The sequence below is a fragment of the Nycticebus coucang genome, chromosome 16 (genome assembly GCF_027406575.1).
Source record: "Nycticebus coucang isolate mNycCou1 chromosome 16, mNycCou1.pri, whole genome shotgun sequence".
Classification (NCBI taxonomy): Eukaryota; Metazoa; Chordata; class Mammalia; order Primates; family Lorisidae; genus Nycticebus; species Nycticebus coucang.
Window position 1 is genome coordinate 47,391,574 of NC_069795.1, and position 21,125 is coordinate 47,412,698.

Sequence of the window (21,125 nt, forward strand, 5' to 3'; positions counted from 1 at the left end):
ATCTTTATTTTTAAGGATGGAAAGAAGACCACAATTTCTACAGGAGAGGAAGAAGGGAGGAGAGAGAGAGAAAGAAAGAAATGTTAATGTAATTGAAAATTCAAATGTTAGTCTGAAAAATTTTTTTTAAATACTAATGACATAAATGTTTCACTTTTTATTAAAATTTCATCAAAATTTGAAACTTGGCAATTAAGTTATAGCTGTTCTTTTCAGTTACAATTTTCTTTGTATGTCAGAGGCAGTTGAAGGATTTCCTAACAAAAGCATTAGATCCCTCATCCTCTGACTCAGCAAATGAATGTCTGTGCCACGGCTTTGGACCAATCCAGACCTATATTTGAGTTTTATTCTATTCTGGACTGGTTTTTCTCTCTTTATATTATCTCTATAATATCTAGCTACCAAAGTTTATTACTGTTAACCGTGAGAATGAATGCAAAGCCTCGCTTCAGCATTCAACAGACTTTCCTTTTTGCTTTACCTAACCTCTTGTCTGTGGAGCTCTTTCATTTACTTGTGGCTGCCATATTCTGCCTTGTGTTACTAGCTGACTGTTAATAAGAATTTGTCTGAAATCTCTTTATGTTCCCTCCTATGCCCCAGCTGTAAATATCTATCCTGTTCCTTTTTAGAAAGATAACTATGCTTTCGATTCTATTGGCTCAGTATTTTTTTTTGTTGTTGTTACAGAATAAAAAACAAAAGTTACAAGATATCTAGAGAACAATTAGCTTTGTGCTGATTTTGTTATAAAATCCTAGACGGACTGAGTCAGAGAAGACAGAGTTCACTATTGTGCTTTGCTTTTGGAGAGTGAAGGTGGTATGGTGGGAGAGGCAAGTTTTTTCTAGAAAGAAAGAGAAAAGAAACCTAAACAGAGAAAGACTTTGGAGATTAGCCCAAGACTGAGAAATAAAACTGTGCTTGTGGGTCCCTAGGATATTATCACGCAAAGCACAGTTCTAGGTGATGAGACCTCGGGTGGGGTGACCCAGGGATGGGATAAACATGTGACAGGGGAAGCACAGGTGAAATGGAGAGGTAGGGATCAACAAGATGACCACTGAGGACTTTCTGGATACCCTTCATCATCAGGTTGTAAGTTCCAGAAGGTCAAGAATTTCTGTTGCTTCCCAATGGCCAACTGCACTCGTAGTACCTCAAACAGTACCTGGCAAAGAAAAAGCATGTAATAAAGAGGTATGTAATCATTCATTGCATACAGAGTGTGTTAATGACATGAAGGAAGAAAGTTTAAGTAACATGGGGAAAAATAAGGACATGTTAAGATGACACGAGGTTTCACAAGTGGGGAGATGGGAGAAAAAAGCATTGTCACTAACAAAAATAAGTAAATTGAAAAGCTGCGTGGTCTAGAAGACTAAAGAGTTTGGTTGTGAATGTGTTGACTCTGCTTTCTTACAGTACATTGCCTGCAGTGGGTGCCGATAAATACACATGGAACTGAATGCTCAGCAAGCAGTTGGAGGTACAAGGCTAAGACTTAAGAAAGTAGTCAGAGCTAGTCTCTCTGTGAAGGGTGGTCAGAACCCCTGAGAGATCTCAGATACAGACGTGTTAGGAGAGAGGGGTACTAAACTGAAAAAAGGACATGCACATTTTCTGAAGTTATGTTCAAATGAACTTATGCATTATCCCAGGGCTAAGTAAAATTTAGGGACAACTTCCAAATATTTAGCATTGGTATTTTATTGCTTACTAACCTATGGATTAGAATTTTGTCTACTTGAAAGATTCTCAGTGGTAGGACTATTAGCTCTAATGGGTCCAGGAAGATTCAAAATATTCCATTTCATAGTGTATAGCCAATAAAAACTTTTATCAGTTACACAAAATTTTGGGAATCCAAAGTCTAGGACTATATTTGATTTGGGTAAAATGCATTAATTGACAAGTGGCATACAGTTAAATTCCACCTGCTTCTATCTCTTTCTCTAAGCAAAACCAAAATTATACATATTTCTTTTTAGTCCCGTAGGCAGAGAATTAGAAGATCCTGCCTTTTATGGGATAATAACAGGATGATGATGATGGTTGAGGTTATCAGTATTTACTGCTTTTGAAGTGCTGCAGATAGCTGTCTATGTAGTCAATATATCACCATGCGGTAAACATACTCATCACAACTCATAGGCATTGCCATTAATGTATATGATTTGTCATCAATATGGCATTTCGAGTATAGGAAACAAAATGTTTATATGAAGATACAATAAAAACAAACAAAAATTGTAGTAAAACAGTACTAGTTTAAAACTTCTACTTCAGATGTTCACAAGGAGTGTCTTAGTGAGTCTGGGCTGCTATAACGAAGTATTAAATACTAGAGACTGGGTGGCTTCTAAATAGATGTTTATTTCTTAGTTCTGAAGGCTGAAAGTGGGAGATCAGGGTGCCAGCATGGCTGAACTCTGGTGAGGGTTCTCTTCTGTCTTCTTGTTATATCCTCACATGGTAGAAAGAGGGTTAGAAAGAGACCTCTGAGTTCCCTTTTATAAGGACAATGAGCCTATTCATGAAGGATCTACACCCATGGCCTAATTACTTCCTAAAGTTTCCACTTTCTAATACCATCACATGGCAGGGTTAGGATTTCAACATACGAATTTTAGGGAAACACATTAGGTCCATTGCAAGTAGTTCCTTGTATTCAAGGCTCTTTAATACTGATACTGGTTCTCTTATATTATAAGGTCTTACAGTATGATAAAGAGTTCCTAGTAAAGAGTAGAAGGGAAGAACTGAAGTACTGGATTTGCCTACTCCTAAGGAGCTGCTAAACTTCTTTCCCCTGTGATAAGCCTAACACCATTATAACTGCCACTTCTACCACTATAGTTACCTTAAAAATAGGATCTTTCCCTTGTGAAGCAATTTATTGAAAAAAATAGAGTAAAAATAATAGTTGCTTTTTCCATTCACACTGTCAGGGCACTACCACCTCTTACCTGTCACCCCTCTCCCCAGAAATAGACCCTGTGGGTCCTACAGATTCTTACTCATCTCTAAAGAGAAGGGAGTTCAGGTGTGAAAAAGTCCTGATTGGCTAGGAGGACTCACGACAAGGGTCTTGCAGAAAGGTTTTAGTAATCCACATTCTGCTCAACCCTGGAAAAAACATTCTAGTTTTGAGGAACCAGAACTGGAACAGTGGGAACTGGGAAGTGGTACAATCTCATTTTAGTTGACAGTTTGATACCCATTCACAAAGGGCTAATTAAGGCTTCCCAGGATTTTCATTCAATTTACCATGGTCACGAGTGTTTTCCTTAAATGTCACACTCATAATAACAGCCATTACTTTTTCTCGTATTATTCGTATCTTGAATAGAAAGGCACTAACTATGTCATGGATATCAAAAGAGGGTTTTGGAGGTTAATCTGGGCTCAGATCTCAGTTTTGAAACATATTAGCTCTGGAACCTTGGACAAATCATGCAACTTCTCTGGGATTACATGGCTCATGCCTGTAATCCCAGCATTCAGAAAGCTGAGGTGGGAGGATTGCTTGAGGCCATGAGTTTGAGCAAGAGACCAAAATGAGCAAAAAGATGAGACCCCATTGCTACAATAATAATAATAAAACTACGTTGGTGCCATGGTGGCAAGCACCTATAATCCCAGCTACTTAGTAGCTGAGGCAGGAGGACTGCTTAAATCCAGAAGTTTGAGGTTGCAGTGAGCTACGATGGTGGCACTGCACTCTAGTTCCAGAGAACAAAATGAGACTATCTCGAACAAAACAAGTCAAACCAAAACAATATAATCTATAAGAAACTACCCAGCATCTGGAAGTTATGTAGTAAATGTAACTCTCACCTTGCCCTTCTGTTTTCCCCCATCTTCTTTGGTACCCCTCTGGTTATCTTCAAAACCAGAGTGTGTATAGGCCTCTAGCACCAACTTTGTATGCCATCAGTGTGTTGAAAAGCTACTATCTTATAAGTATCCTCATGATGATATGAGAATTCCTTGCAATTTTGGGAGTAGATGAGTTCTTGTAATTCTGAGGCTGAGAATAATGAATGTCCCATAACCATCACTATGCTAACAGTGCATAGACACCTTTACAACAGCAGCCTTGGTAATGACTCATTGGAAAAACAACTGACACTCCCACTTCCCCGACAAGTAAAACTCAATGTGGTATGTCTGTAAGCAATTGCATATAAAAATCCCTAAAGTATAGAATGTTTTGAAAAAAAATTTTAGTTACAAAGTCAACAGGTGCTTACAGTGAAAACCAAACATTCAGAAATGTTTTTATAAACACCCACACGAAGAGAGCCAGACTCTGTACACCACCTACGATGACAGACAAAGGTTTAAACTAAGAATAGTAAGCATAATTAATGGACCAAGCAAATGGCTAAAGTTACCTGTCAACTCTGACAGAATGATCTGTCACAATTCTGAAGTAGAAATAAAGAGAAAGGCTTCACAGACAGGTGGGAAGGGTGTAATACCTCCTTTCTCTGAGTGTGTAGGAAGCTTCTCAGCAACTAAAAGAATTCCTCCTGGTGTAACCAGAGTAGCTATGAGCCAGTGAAGTGATCTTACATCCCTTTCCCTCTCCCCTCTCTGATAGGTGGCTTGTTGACTTGAGGCCAAAAAATCTTCTAAGAAAGTTAGGGAACTTTAATTAGGATTTTGAAATTCAAATCCTAAAGAGCCTTGTAAGTTCAATAGCAATCACCAAATTACCCTCTAAAAAAGAAGTACCATTCTACACTTCCATAAATAGTTATCTGACACTTTTTGACAAAACTGGAATTCACTGATCTTTTTCGTTTGGGCCAATCGTTTCTCATTTTTGTTTACTTTTTCTTAAATATTGTTATTATATTAAAAAGACACTGACATTTTGTACACGCTTGAGAACATTATTATTTCTTCTGTGGATTGCTTGTTTATGGCCTGTTTTCCATTTTTTTTTCCAGTGAAAAGCTTTAATGAGTTTTCTGTATCCCAGCAGATGATCCACTTATTTAAATACCACAAAATAGTCAATACTACAGAATTCCTTGATGACGTGACAATTTAATCAGTCTTTGGCAATTGGGTGTAATTTAATCAGCGTGGGAGTTGAGAAGACTTTACCCCCAGTCAGCACACTGCCTCTTGAGTTTGCCTTCTCCACAGAGCCCAAATCTGACACTGGTCCTGGGACCTGCTCCTTCTTTTCTAGAAGGATGTTTCTGAGCTTTTACTGTTCCTATTCTAAGACCACTTTTGCCTGCAGATCACGAGCATCCTGTTTGCTCAGTCAGCTCTTACTTGAACCTCTGCAGAGGCGGCCTTACTTTCCTTCCAACTTTTTGGCAGTTAATGTAATTAAATTTGTTATGAAGTCCTTTGTGAGTTATGAACAGTAAAAGTGGAACAAATATGGGACACCTGTCGCTTATGTTACATTCTGGGCACCTGCATAAGCTCTTGGTAAGAGCATACTTAGCGGTGGCCTTTGTGGGGAGAAATGTGTCAACAACTTTAAATATAGACACCCTTTGATTCAGCATTCTATTTCTATGGTGTTATACTATAGATATATGTCTATGAGCATCCACAGAAATAAACTGGAAAAAAGCTAAGTATCCATCAAGACAAGAATGGCTGAATAAATTGAGATATATTTATACCAGGCCTATTATGCAGCTATTTAAAGTGAGTTAAATTTACACATGGTATTATGGAAAGACTGCTAAAATACACAGTTAAATAGCAATAAAGGAGAATTCAGAACAGAATGTACCCATTTGGACAGCAAGTTGACCCAGCACCATTTATTGAAAAGACATTTCTTTCCCAGATGCTCTGCAGTGCCGACTTGTCATAAATAAGAATGACTATCTATGTGGCATCATTTCTGAACTCACTATTTTATTCCACTACTATATTTGCCTGTCCTTATGCCAATACTGTATTGTCTTAAATACTTTAGCTTTCTAATAAGTTTTGATATACAGTTTCAACTTCAATTCTTCTAGATGACCCTGGGTATTCTTGGCTGTTCATATTTCCACGACAGTTTTAAAGTCAGTTGATTTTAATTTCACATGTAAAACTTACTTATCTTAAAATTTAGATTGCATTGAATCTGTGTGTCAGTTGGGGGCAATTGACTACTTTAACAACACCGAGGCTTCCATTCTATGGCCATGGCATATCCTTCCATTTATTTAGATCTTTTAAAATTTCTTTCAATAATGCCTTATCAATTTCTGAGAATAGGACTTTTATAGCTTTCATTAGACTCATTCCTAAGTAGCTTATGTTTTGATACAATTTATAAATGGTATTGTTTTGATGTAGTTCACTTATCCAGTCTTCATGAATTTACAGAGAAATTTCTGATCACCAAAAAGAATTAAAAGAATGATATGAAAAGCTATACATGTTTACATTTAACAATAAAAATACATACACAGTGCTGCAAAATAATAACAAAAAGACAGACAATCCAGTTTTTTAAATGGGAAAAATACATGAACAGGTATTTCCTGAGACAATTTACAAGGGGCGAGTAAACACAAAAAAATGACTCAGTGAAATGAATATTAAAATCACAATGATATACCACTGTATAATCATCAAAATCCACTGAAATTTAACATCAAATCCTGAAGATAGTGTCAGCAGTACATATGTGTAGCACAATTGGAACTCTCACATTCCCAACTGATAGGAGATAGCATTTGAAAGACTGGCAATAACTCCTAAAATTAAGCATAGCAAATATGACCCAGCAATTACACACTTATTATTCCACAATAGTAATGAAACATATGGGCACCAAAAGATTTGAACCAAGTATTGATAGCAGCATTGTACACAATCACCTCAAACTAAAAACAAGACAAATATTCTTTAGCAGTAGGATAGATAATTGTGATATTTTATATGTCAGAATCTAGTGTATTCTATGTACATCTCACATCTATATTTGAACCAAGTATTGATAGCAGCATTGTACACAATCACCTCAAACTAAAAACAAGACAAATATTCTTTAGCAGTAGGATAGATAATTGTGATATTTTATATGTCAGAATCTAGTGTATTCTATGTACATCTCACATCTATATTTCTGTATATTAGAAGTGTCATGATAATAAATTACTGCTCCCATCGATAAATTATGCAAACATAATGTTGACTATAAGTAGCTTGACACAGGAGAACACATTTTGTATAGTCACATCCAGACAAATTAATTTATTGTTTTAGGATTCATGATATAAAAGGATGGTGACTGGAAAAGGGCATGAAGAGGGCGTCTGGGAAGCTTGTCACATTCTGCAGGGTGTCCCAACAGTTACCTCTGAAATGGTCATGCATAGGGAAAATGGGAAATTGTAGCTACATGGACCTTTATTCATAAAATATTCTTTTTTTTATTGTTAAATCATAGCTGTGTACATTAGTGCAATCAAGGGGTACAATGTGCTGGTTTCATATACAATCTGAAATATTCTCATCAAACTGTTCAATGTAGCCTTCATGGCATTTTCTCAGTTATTGGATGTAGACATTTGTATTCTGCCTTTAGTTAAGTTTTGCCTGTACCCATTCTAAGATGCACCGTAGGTGTGGCCCCACCCATTACTCTCCCTCCACCCTGACCTCCCCCCTCCCTTCCCCTTCCTTGGCCCTTTCCTCATAGTCTTGTGCTATAGTTGGGTTATACCCTTCATGTGAAAGCTATAATTTAGCTTCATAGTAGGGCTGAGTACATTGGATATTTTTTCTTCCATTCCGGAGATACTTTGCTAAGAAGAATATGTTCCAGCTCCATCCATGTAAACATGAAAGAGGTAAAGTCTCCATCTTTCTTTAAGGCTGCATAATATTCCGTGGTATACATGTACCACAATTTGCTAGTCCATTCGTGTGTCCACGGGCACTTGGGCTTCTTCCATGACTTAGCAATTATGAATCGGGCTGCAATAAACATTCTGGTTCAGATGTCTTTGTTATGTTGTGATTTTTGGTCTTCTGGGCATATAAACCTAGTAAAGGAATTATAGGATCGAATGGCAGGTCTATTTTTAGGTCTCTAAGTATTCTCCAAACATCCTTACAGAAGGAATGTATTAGTGTGCATTCCCACCAGCAGTGTAGAAGTGTGCCCTTTTCTCCACATCCATGTCAACATCTCTGGTTTGGGGATTTTGTTATGTGGGCTACTCTTACTTGAGGTGATATCTCAAAGTAGTTTTGATTTGCATTTCTCTGATGATTAAGGATGATGAGCGTTTTTTCATGTGTTTGTAGATCGTGCATCTGTCTTCTTTAGAGAAGTTTCTCTTCAAGTCCATTGCCCACCCTGAGATGGGATCACATATTCTTTTCTTGCTAATATGTTTGAGTTCTCTGTGGATTCTGGTTATTAGACCTTTATCGGAGGTGTAACCTGCAAATATTTTCTCCCATTCTGAGGGCTGTCTGCTTGTTTTACTTACAATGTTCTTGGCTATGCAGAAGATTTTTAGTTTGATCAGGTCCCAGTAGTGTATTTTTGATCCTGCTTCAATTGCCTGGGAGTCCTCCTCATAAAATATTCGCACAGGCCGATTCCTTCAAGAGTTTTCCCTTCACTTTCTTCAAGTATTTGTATAGTTTCATGTCTTAAGTTTAAATCGTGTGGGTTTAGTTTCAATCTTCTACAGGTTGCCAGCCAGTTTACCCAGCACCATTTGTTAAATAGGGAATCTTTTCCACACTGAATGTTTTTAATTGGCTTGTCAAAGATCAAATAATGGTAAGTAGCTGGATTCATCTCTTAGTTCTCTATTCTGTTCCAGACATCTACTTCTCTGTTTTTGTGCCAATACCATGTTGTTTTGATCACTATGGATTTATAGTACAGCCTCAGGTCTGGTAGCGTGATCCCTCCTGCTGTGTTTTTATTGCTGAGTAATGTTTTGACTATTCGGGTTTTTTTCTGATTCCATATAAAACGAAGTATTATTTTTTCGAGATCTTTAAAATATGACAATGGAGCTTTAATAGGAATTGCATTAAAATTATATATTGCTTTGGGTAGTATGGACATTTTAACAATGTTGATTCTTCCCAGCCATGAGCATGGTATGTTTTTCCATTTGTTAACATCTTCAGCTATTTCTTTTCTTAAAGTTTCATAGTTCTTTTTGTAGAGATCTTTCACATCCTTTATTAGGTATACTCCCAAATATTTCATCTTCCTGGCACTACTGTGAAAGGAATAGAGTCCTTGACTGTTTTTTCGGCTTGGTTATTGTTGGAATATATAAAGGCTACAGATTTATGGGCATTGATTTTGTAGCTTGAGACATTGCTGTATTCCTTGATCACTTCTAAAAGTTTTGTAGTAGAATCCCTAGTGTTTTCCAGATATACGATCATATCCTATGCGAAGAGTGAAAGTTTGATCTCTTCTGACCCTATGTGGATACCCTTGATCACCTTTTCTTCCCTAATTGCAATGGCTAAAACTTCCATTACAATGTTAAAGAGCAATGGAGACAATGGGCAACCTTGCCTGGTTCCTGATCTAAGTGGAAATGATTTCAATTTAACTCCATTCAATACGATATTGGCTGTAGGTTTGCTGTAGATGGCCTCTATTAGTTTAAGAAATGTCCTTTCTATACCAGTTTTCTTAAGTGTTCTGATCATTAAGGGATGCTGGATATTATCAAAAGCTTTTTCTGCATCAATTGAAAGAATCATATGGTCCTTATTTTTTAGTTTGTTTATGTGCTGAATTACATTTATAGATTTACGTATATTGAACCAGCCTTGAGAACCTGGGATAAATCCCACGTGGTCGTTGTGTATAATTTTTTTGATGTGTTGTTGGATTCTGTTTGTTAGGATCTTATTGAGTATTTTAGCATCAATATTCATTAGTGATATTGGTCTATAATTTTCTTTTCTTGTTGGGTCTTTCCCTTTTTGGGGATCAAGGTGACGTTTGCTTCGTAGAATGTTAGGTAATATTCCTTCTTTTCCTATATTTTGGAAGATGTTTAGTAATATAGGTACTAGTTCTTCTTTAAAGGTTTGGTAGAATTCTGACATAAAGCCATCTGGTCCTGGGCTTTTCTTTTTAGGGAGATTTTGTATAGTTGATGCTGTTCTGTTTTCCATTTTAAAACAGATTATTTCTCTTACTGATCCATAGGAGTCTTTTATATATTCTGAATAGACAGCCTTCTTTAAAAAATATAGTATGTTGCCACTGTTTTCTGCCAGTTGTCTTAATTCTGGTTTCCATTGCAGTTGTTCCTGTACCATACAGATGTTACACATGTTCCAGGGCTCGGAATGAGCTCCTCCCCAGTCCCACCTCCCCTCATCCTCCAGCCTGTGGAAGGAGAGTAAAAACAGTTCCTGGGACTCAGAGCTTCTAAGAAATCTGAGGCCCTGACAGGACTGGTAGTTTATCACTGTGATTTATGAAGTTGGAAAAAGGCTTCTTCTACAGACATGACTTCCTTTTTTGTACAATATCAATAGTTGGGAAATCATCACAATGGATATTTACATATGCAAATAATATATCTGACTCAATGCTCTGAAGTAGAGATGTTGGAGAAGTAGGGCTCTGCTTAAAGGAACTAAACTGCTTTTTGTTAATGTAATAGTTTTTCCACTCTAAGTCAGGATTTAAACTGCATAGGCATTGCGGCATTTATTTGCCGAGATGCACATGTTCTTTAAACAGTTGCTCACAGGAGATAACACCCCAACACAGCCAGAAGACTGATATGGCAGAATCTTTACCTTGATTTGGAAAAAGGATTAGCTTGGTTAAGTTCAGTCTTGAGGCAAATAGTGATTAAAAATGAACAACTGAACCTTTGAGAAATGTTCTTTAAAAATGAAACTTCTTTTTTATTATTAACTTATAAGAGAATATTGTAAGAAAGTGGCCTCTTGTCACTTAAGGTTATCTCCAGTGCTGAGTTTCACTAACTATCTGATATGATTGTCTTGCTGAGAAGCACATCTTTTATTTATGTATTTTGTTGGTGGACATTTGTGATGTTCCTTTTCTTTTAATTTCAGGTTAATGTGAGGATACAAACAACTAGGTTACAATGTTTGCATTTGTCAGGTAGTGTCCCTCTTGTAGTTGTGCCCTACACTCAAGAGTTGTGCCATTTACCCTTACATTGTGCCCATTAAGTGGGAGCACACCAACCCCTTCTCTCCTCCCTTCTTCCCTGAGTTTGAACTGAGTTTTTCTCTTATGTGAGCATGTATTAGATCGTCTACTGGCTTCATATTAGTATTGAGTACATGGATACTTGCTTTTCCATTCTTGTGATATTTTACTAAGAGGAATGTGAGAAGCACGTCTTTATGAGTAGGTCTGCCCGTCAAAGAGTAGACGTTCTTACCCTAAATCATCCCAGTAAACGCTGTACTTGGAACACGTCTTGGGAATTTAGAAGGCAGGCTGTCCACTGGGGATGAGGAAGAAATACTCCTTTATTTGGACTGATTCCAAGTGAGGCTACAAGTGCTGAATGGCACCAAAGGGTAGTGTGGGGAACTTGGCTTCTGTCACTGGCTGTGCCGAGGCCATATCCCATGACTCAATAATCATTTTATTTCGAAGAGATTGCACTGCCCATGACTGAAAAGGAGACTTAGCAAACAGGGCTAGCCTGTGTGTACACTGTCTAAATATCATGACTTCCAGGTCATTTGAAAAGCCTTGCCCACTGCAAGAGTCTTATCTTCCTTCCTGGGTCTTCTCCCATCTTATTAGGATAAATCCTCTACGAAAAGGCTGAGTTAAATATACTTACCTTGTAAAAACATCTTGCCCAAAACAATTATCAAAAATACTAATTTAGAGAGCGCTAAAAACCTTTAATTCAATCACCTTGTTTAATACTTTTATCAGCTTCCACAAGAATTTGAAATATTTATATAGTAGCAATCATATGCCCATACAATAATATATCCTTAGTTCTTAAAAATTAGTGTTAAGTCAGCAGTCCCCAACCTTTTTGGCACCAGGGATTGGGTTTCATGAAAGACAATTTTTTCTGCAGAAGGGGTGGGATGTGGGGGTGGGTTAGGGTTTTAGGGGGTGGGACGGGAACAGGAGACCAAGCTCAGGCAGAGATGCTGTGCAGCCCTTGTTCCTCACAGGCCTTGTTCCTCACTGACGGGTACCAGTCTGCAGCCTGAGTGTTGGGGACCACAGAGATAAATAGTGCAGAAGCCCCCACCACAGAGAGTTACTTAGTATTGATACCCTGGAAGGAAAATGGATTTTGGTCCCAGATACTTTCACTTGAATCACTGCTTCAATACTGCCAGTATGGTCTTGGGCACTTTCCTCAATCTCTTGACTCTGTTTCTTTGCTTCTATCATGAGATGATTCTGGCTTACAGGATGGGTGAGAGGAACAGTTATGATACACAGATGTAGCTGACTCACGTTGGACAATGACTGATAGTTATCTACATTTTATTACTTCTTGATTTGAGGATTTTTGTGGCAAGCATTGAGCCAAGTATTCCTTATATCATCATCCGTTTTAATTCTTTTGACATTCTCTTAAAATAGGTTGCACTGTCTCACTTTACAGTAACAAAAAGGAAGCACACTAAGCCACTAACTTCCCCAAGGTCACACAACAGGCCCAGGGAAGAGGGGGAAGGGGAAGGTGAACAGTTCCCATAACTGGCCACTACTGAATATGAAGCAAGATTGTCATCTAAGAACAGCACATGGCCTCTCTCCTTCGCACATCACTTAGCGGATTTAAAACATCTAGGAAGGTCAGAGTGGATAAGGTGAAATACAGGTTGAATTTTTGAAGGTCAGGAACAAGAGAAAGATAATGAGGCACTCAGGAGAAAAACACAAAAGCAAAGTAAACCTCAAGACAAATTAGCCAGGAAGACAAAATCTCTAAAACTTTTTCACTACCCTGATGTCCCAAAAGTCACATTTAAAATTACAAAAAAAATCTGTGTTCTCAAAGGTGAGTTGTAGAGAGGGCAAAGGATAGGAATTATGTCAGCCTTTTCAGTTTTTTGATTAGCAAGCTGGGAAAACAACAAGAGCTACCTCGTAGGACTGTTCCAATGAAGACAAATACATCACAGACCAAGAACTTTGTTCTAGTGTATGACACATCGCCAGCCTTGAATTACACCCAAGCTAGCCCACAGGTTTTCTCTCTGGAGTCATTTGATCACACGTGATTATGCTGCTCAGTTGGCCAAAGGCTGGAGCCCCCAATTGAATGTTGCTAGACAGTGAATTATTTGACAAACACTGATTGCATTCGGAGTCATCCAGGTATGAGGACATTATTATCGTAGGCTTCTCCCTACAGTTACATTAACAATAAAAGGAAAACAAAAGAGCACATCCTACCTTCGTTTTTCTTCCTAAGGTAATATCTTCTTCAAAAGCACTAACACGTTTGTCCTTAACAAGACAGAGAGCCGGGTGGTAATTCGGGAGCTCTCTGAACACTCCTCCCCCTCTGCTAGGGACCAAGCTGCCTGCTGCACCGCGTGTCACCGCAGTCCTCGCGGCTCCAAGCCTCTGTTTACTTCCACTGCCCGCCTCTCGAGCGGGAAGGGAGTAGCCGGCCGCCCCTCACTTTTCACTCCTGCTGCTTTCCAAACAAACCAGGGCGGAATGGGAGTGTCTTCTTGGCTGTGGAATCGATCCTCCTACCTTGTCCTGAAGCCACCCGCTGCCTTTGCCCGGCCCTCCCTTCGCGGTGATTTTCCTGTCCCGGACGCCAGGCAAGGGCGCGCCGTTGGCGTCCGCCCCGCCCGAAGGTAGGGGATCGGCTGAGCTCCCGCCTCGCCGCCCTGGGTTCCGCAGCATCCCTCCACAGTAGCACCTTCCTCCGAGAGTTTGGGGGCGCCTGTGGCCACCGCGCAACTGGCGCCAGTCACCAGGCAGGAGGAGCTTCTGGCGGCTCGGGAGGCGCTGGGCGCAGCCGCCCGGGATCCGGACCAGGGCGCAGCGGGCGGCGCGCCGTCTTGGAGGGTGCCTCGGACTCCGGGTGGCGCTACGCCTCCCTCCGCTCCCCTGCCGAGGTCCAGGGGGAAGGAATCGGGCCTGACCCGCGCCACCTTCCTCCAGTTTCTGCTAGTCGTGGGCTTCGGCGGCCCGATGCGGCAGTCGCCGCCGAAGAGGCAGCAGCCGCTACCGAAGAGGCAGCAGCCAGCTGGAGTGAGCGGCGCGGGCGGGCGGAGAGCAGCGGGCCCTGGCTGCGGAGCCCAGCGCGCCTCTGCGGTCGTCGTGCCTGGGCCTCGGCGGGTAACTCTCCGGGCTGGCTTGGCTGCGGGTCTGCACAGCTCGGGTTGGGGAGAATGGAGTCGCGGGGACGCGTTCCTGACCAGGCTCCGGGCCGCCTGAGCTCTGTGCTGCCCAGACCCTCTGTGGCTGAGCGTTGGGGGTTGAGACGCGGTGCGCGGACTGTCCCTCCACATTCCCTGCCAGCACCCAGGTCTGTGGCGGGCGGCGGTGAAATGAGGCCACCGGGCGCTGGGAGCCGCGAGCTAGTTGGGGTGCGCTGAGACCAGGGCTGGGACAGTGCCCCGGGGGTCCTGGAGCTCACGGGGACTGTAGGAGCTCCGCGACCCTTTCTTCTCTAATCGCAGGCGAGGGCGTGCGCCTGGGAAACCCAGGGGGTGACCAGTTCCTGTCTCACTATTGTTGTCTTGTACAACGGTCTATACCCGAGGAGGGGCGAGGGGTCTGGAAGGTTCTGGTCCTTTACCTTAGAAAGTTTTTTCGAGAAACCTTTCTTTCCACTACAGAACTAGACCTAACAAAGCAAGCACCGAGGCATTTTGGGGGCGGGGGTTAGGCGGTGAGAAAATTGCAGTGTTTGGGCTGCCGTTAATTTTCAGGATAAAGAAGAAAAAACTTGTCCTTTTGCCGCCGCTAGCTCCGGACCTACCAGCAATCTCAAGCCCCCTTGTCATGTGCTGCTATTTTGCCTTAAAAGAAAATCTGTTCCAGAAACCCAAACAACCCTCCCCAAATGCTCTTTTAGGCTTTTCAGTGGGGCGGCAAGGGAGGGCGGAGAGGAACAGGCTGGGGAGAGGAAGCCGCTGTTCAAAGGTAATGTTTGAAAACAGTTTGTGGGGGTGGGGATGGGAAACACAGTTGAGGATCAGAGTATAAGAAGCCACCCGCGTCACACCGGCGTTTAGGGGACCGCCAGGGCGCTGTGATTAGGTAGAGGGTCAGGAATCCTGGTCTGGTGTGGTCGGTCCACGCCGACCTTCCGGCCGTGACCGCTCTTGGTGTTTCCGCTGGCCTCTTCGGTACACTAGCCTGAGGATCGGAGTTTGCGGTTTCTAATCTTTCTCACCTAGCTGCAGACCGTGAAACTGTATTTTTAGTTACGGGAAGATGTTAAATATTTGCAGAAATGTGGTCAGGCTGCCAGGTTATTTTCCGTGGGCAAGCACGGTGATTTGACGGTGTCAGTTGGTTTGGGTTGCTTCCTTTTTCCTCTCACCAAGAACGGCTTTTCATAGCAAGATCTGCAAAAGAGACACCCTAAGATTGTGGTTTAGTTTGCTGAGTTTGAATGAAGCTAACGGCTTCGGACGCACTTTAGATAATGGCAATATTGGTTTGTAGGGAGAGAACTTTTCCAGAAAGGGTTACCCTGGTCTGGTTTCCCACACTGTTCCCAATGGTAGAGTGTGCGGGGGAATGCTCATTCCTTGCTCTGCATAACTTTCTTTTTTACCATACGCTGTAGTCCCTGAATGCCGCAATCCCAGATTGTACTGTATCTTGTTTTAATGAGGTGATAAAATGCGACCACAGTTTTCACTTGATTTTAGTAGGATTTGTTGGAGATATTCAATTTGTTCTTATGTGCCAAATCAATAGAAATATTTGAGGCTCAGAAAAGAATAGACAAAATTGACAGAAGAATGCCATTGAAAGACATCAGTCTGTTCAAATAGTTCAATAGACAAAATTTTTGGTATGAAAAAAAAAGACATCAGCCTGGCTTTGATCAAATTATCCAGAACTCAGTGGCAGAGAACTGGATTTCACAGCCATTTTGTTCTGTTGGAGACATTTGTGTTGGAACCTTATGGGAGGAGAAGAGAATAATGCCCTATTTCCTACTTTTCCCTGATAAGCATCATCTGCTAACTGTGCAGACGACCAGATGGCTGCCACGGAAATTATGACTCCATCCAGGGCTTGGGGACCAGAGATCTGTGCAACATGCTTTCTAGGTGATGTTTATTGAGGAGGTGAGGGAAGCGTAGAGCTCACTTGTGGCACTCACCCACTCTGATCTATGGTGTGTTTTTGTATACTATTTTATGTAAACTTCCTAACAACCGTATGAGACAGAAACCAAGACTGCCTCAGGTTTAGTTACAATGGCTTATGTTAAGTTGCTACCTCTGCCTTGCTCCACTTGAGGAAGCTTCCTTCTTACACATTCTGCACAGATCCTTTTATTTCTTGTGTATTTCTCTCTCCTTGGCTGTTGCACACACTTAATGTATATATACCTTGGTGTGAATATATCTTTCCAATTACCCCTCAGTCTGGGCTTCTTGAATGTCTACGCATTTTGTCCCATTTTCCTTTTGCCAATTTCAGACTTCAGGTACTTTCTATCTTCTGCACATCTCTCTCTTTCTCTTTTTAATTAAAATTGAAAAAACATTTCTGGAGATAGGATCTTCACTACGTTGACTGGGCTGATGTGCAATAGTGTAATCATTGCTCATTATAACCTTGAAATCCTGGGCTCAAGAGATCTTCCTGCCTTGGCCTCCTGAGTAGCTGAGACTACAGGTACATGCCAACACACTCCACTAATTTTTAAATTTTTTGTAGAGAAAGAGACTTGTTACAATGCCCCGGCTGGTGTTGAACTCCTGGCCTCTAGCAATCTCCTGTCTTAGCCTCCCATAGTGTTGAGATTACAGGTGTACTTGGCAGTTTACATCTTTGATATGCCATTTAGGTGTGCTGTGTCTTGTCACATCCAGGAGCTTATGCTATCTCCACTAGGCTGTATTCCAAAAGTTAGTTTCTTTCTGAAAATATTTTCTACTCACCCTTAAAGGATCAGCTGTATCTTGCCTGGAAGAAGTCTTCCCAGGGTAACATTCCAACCCTTACAGTTGAAATGAACCTCTGTCCCGCTTGTCCCAGCCTCAGTGAATAATAGTACACATGACGGTTTTCAAGTTAACCCTTTGGGTTAAAAATTGTGTTTGCTTTGGAGTGAGCTCGATGCCTGTAATGAAATGTAAGCATTGTAAGATTTGAGTAGGAAACGCGTCATGGTTCTATATCAACGACTTAGAAACTCAGTCCCCTCACTATTGTGGGGTAGTGGTTCTTTCTCCTGATGGTCAATCAACTGTACTGTCTCAAATGTGGTAAGGAACTTGACTGCTCTGTGGCTGGGCTCGGAAAGACTGAGCTTTGGCAGTCAGGTTATGAGGGCGAAGGAGAATAAGGAACGTGCGGTTAGGCTTTCTTCCCCAAGTCCGTATTTCTTTTTCCTGGAAAACTTATGGTTATCCAAGGGAATGGCCATCTTACCTTTTACTGCCATAACTTTTCAGTATCTGACTGGGGCTTTCCTCTTCCTGGACTAGTGGGATAGAGGGGAAGAAAAGCACCCAGCTGCTAGTACATTTTCTTATCATAAACACTGAAGAGCTGAGTGAAAAGGTTCTCTTGCCCTCTATTCTCTCCCCCTCCTTCTCTTATACACTTAGTGCAAGATGAAGTGTGCAGATGGCATCATTTTGTTCAGTAGCATCTAATGCTGGGCTTTGAAGGGTTCTTTAAACATTTATTTACTTTTTATCTAATTTGGAATAGAAAGATCTTTAGGTGGTGCTAAGAATAAGACCAAGAGGCTGGGGTTCTCTCCAAAGGTGGTGGGCTGCTCTGCAGTTGTGAAAGCACGAAAGCAGCCCTGGGGTTGGTCTGGCTGCGGGGCATGGTCACTGCTGGGAGCTGGGGGAAACAAGGGAGCAGAGAGTGGTTTACAGTGGATATTTCTGCATGGTCATCCATAAAGTGAGACTTTCTTCATGGTCAGCCAGTATTTACTAAGCATCCACCATGTAATAAGAGATGTTCTCAGGAGGCAGCAGTACAGTGTTGTACAAGACGGACAAATCCCCTGCTCTTATAGAGCTTATGTTGCTGTGGGAAACAGTTAATAAACAAGATATAAATAAATGACAAAGCATATGTCAGATAGAATGAGTGTTAAAAAGACAATACAACATAGGAGAGTGATAGAGACGGGATAGAGGAAGCAACTTTGGAGCAGTTGGGAAGCTTCTCGGTGGAGGTGATATTTGAGCTGAGATGGAGCCTGTCAGGTGAAGAGCAGAAGGAGGAGCCTTCCAGGCAGAGGCAACTGTAAAGGTCTTGGGCATAAATGAATTAGAGGTGTTTGAGAAACAGAAGAGCAGTGTGAGAAGAGAGTGGTTGGGACAACCTGCAGTTCAAGGAAAGTGTGAGAGGGGGTGAGGGGAAGGAGATTCAGTCACCAAGGGAGATAGAAGGCAGATTTTGTGAAGCCTTTGAAGGCCTGTGAAGCCTCTGAAGAAGTTTGAGATGTAGTCTCACTCTATTGCCCAGGATAGAGAGTGCCCTGGCCTCAGCCTGGCTCACAGCAACTTCAAACTCCTGGGCTCAGGGGATCCTCCTGCCTTATCCTCCTTAGCAGCTGGGACTACAAGCTTCTGCCACCATGCCTGGCTAATTTTTTTATTTTTAGTAGAGACAGGGTCTTGCTCTTGTTCAGGCTGGTCTCGAACTTCTGAGCTCAAGCATTCTGCCCACCTTGGCCTCCCACAGTGCTAGGATTACAGTAGCACTGATTCCTTGAATTATATTTGAATTAGAATGGATGCCTCTGAAGATTTTTGATTAGGGACTACATTTTCACCCATTAAGCAGTGGGTTTTCCTGTCTTGCACACACACGTGCTCTATCTCTCTCTCTCTTACACACACAAATGTCCACTTTCGACGTTGGCTTTACTTCTCCCCATTAATTGTCCATCACTGATTTCATCTCCTTTATGTAGGCCCGGACATAGGTATATTCGTACACACAGGCAGGGCTCAGAGAAACTTACACAGTTCTCCTCTTATCCTCTGAAATATACTCATATACTCAGGTAGTTTCACCTTCAGGCACAAAGTTCTTACGACTAAACCTGCTAGTCGACTGCTCTTCAAACTGAATATCTAGTGTTTCTAAGTAATCTTTGATATTGACATCTGAAACTACGTACTAAAAATTAAATTAATTATCTAGTCAAATCAAATGAAACTTATGTCTTTTGCAAGACAGTTATTGTTGCAAGAGGCAGTATTTTGAATAACCCAAAGGCCTTGCCTTTTCCTGAATTCCTGCTTCTTTTCTCCTGGACTGCTGCCTATGCAATCTGTCTTGGGAGGTTCATGCTGTCTTTAAAGTACAGTTTCAGTGGAAATGTACAAGACTCTTATAATATTTGTCACAGAAATATATACTATGCCTGAGAATTTCCATTGGTCTTCACATATGATCTTGGCAGTCTTAGAGTAGCACTAAAATTATCTTGATTTATTATTACTGTTAAACTAGTAGTGCTGGTTTATTAGAAGTGAACAGAAGATCCCAGGATTTTATCAGCTATCCTTCAATTTCAGGATGTCTCATCATGACCAGTATGTTACTTTCTGGGGAGGCTTAGCACAATTTTTAGAGAAAATTATTTTTGAGATTCTTTAGCTCATTTGTGTTTGTTTGTTTGTTTTTTGCTCATTCGTTAACTTACATACTTACCTAACAAGTAAATTTCAGCTTTTTTTTTTTTTTAATGTAGTGCCAAAAAATCTGAACCATATTTCTGTTTGAGAAGGCAGTGGTGGAGCCTTGTCTTATTCACCTGCATGCCCTCTGCACCTGGCACAGCGTCCAGCCTTTTATGAATTCAGCACACATTTGTCAGATTACTTCATCGGTCTCCGTTGATTGACTTTCAAAGTTAATACAGATGTTCCTCCCATTCAGATTACATCTTGATAAACCCATTGTAAATTGAAAATATCATTAAGTCTAAAATGCATTTAATCTGCCTAGCTCATTGAACATCATAGCATAGCTTAGCCTATGTTAAGCATGCTCTGAACTTATATGAGCCTACAGATGGGTAAAATTATCTAACCCATAGCCTGTTTTATAATAAAATGTTCAATATCTTCTATAATTTATTGACTACTGTACTGAAAGTGAAAAACAATGGTAGTTGTAAATTGAACTATCCTCAGTTGGGGTTTGTATTTTAGCCCAGTTGTAACATTTTTACATTGATCATGATTTATCTTAATAATTATTATTACCAATTTGTCATCTCAAAAAACTTCATCTGGGTGGCACCTGTGGCTCAAAGGAGTGGAGTGCTGGCCCCATATGCCGGAGGTGGCAGGTTCAAACCCAGCCCTGGCCAAAATTCAAAAAAAAAAAACTTTATCCATTGGAGAAAACAGGCAAAAAATGAATTCATCCCTGTGGATTTGTGTCTCCAATATTAATGAAAACACTTTTGGTTCAGAAAAGTTTTTTTATAAAATACTATTGTAGTATACTTATGCTGACAAAAAAAAGAGATTGGTATATAAATGTCACCAGATGGGGGCGGCGCCTGTGGCTCAAGGAGTAGGGCGCTGGTCCCATATGCTGGAGGTGGCGGTTTCAAACCCAGCCCCGGCCAAAAAAAAAAAAATAAATAAATGTCACCAGATGGATATTCTCACCTTTTTTTCCTGTGTGGTAAACTTGTAGTAAAATTTCCTAGTTCCTAATTAATGATAATTTAGGTGGGGCTTGTGAGGTTATTTGTTACATTACTGAAAAGAATAAGTGTGGCAAGAATGTGAATAACAAAATTATTTCCCTCTTTAACAGTACAACATCTTTATGTTGGTGATTTCATGAATTTATTTTTAAGCACTGTAGTAGGCCAAAATTTCATTGTTTAAGTTCCAACTGCTTGTTATGACGTTTCTTAGATTTCTATTAGGTATCACTTAACCTAGTTTAAAAC

At 40.8% G+C, this 21,125-nt stretch overlaps 1 protein-coding gene and 1 long non-coding RNA gene across 6 annotated transcripts in view; one reads left to right on the forward strand and one right to left on the reverse strand.

Annotated features, from left to right (window-relative positions):
• Positions 1 to 13,480, reverse strand: part of LOC128568093 (uncharacterized) — a 50,212-nt gene extending 36,732 nt beyond the window's left edge. For both annotated transcript variants that reach the window (XR_008374975.1, XR_008374976.1), the window contains exon 1: positions 13,418 to 13,480. This is a non-coding gene — a long non-coding RNA (uncharacterized LOC128568093). The remainder of the gene's footprint in view (positions 1 to 13,417) is intronic.
• A 213-nt stretch (positions 13,481 to 13,693) lies between these two features.
• The window catches only part of ST3GAL6 (ST3 beta-galactoside alpha-2,3-sialyltransferase 6), a 75,302-nt gene continuing 67,870 nt past the window's right edge, over positions 13,694 to 21,125 (forward strand). Inside the window, exon 1 of one of the 4 annotated variants that reach the window (XM_053565760.1) lies at positions 13,694 to 13,833. The gene's annotated coding sequence lies outside the window, so the exon portion shown is untranslated. The other 3 variants (XM_053565763.1, XM_053565761.1, XM_053565762.1) reach the window with 3 other exon arrangements.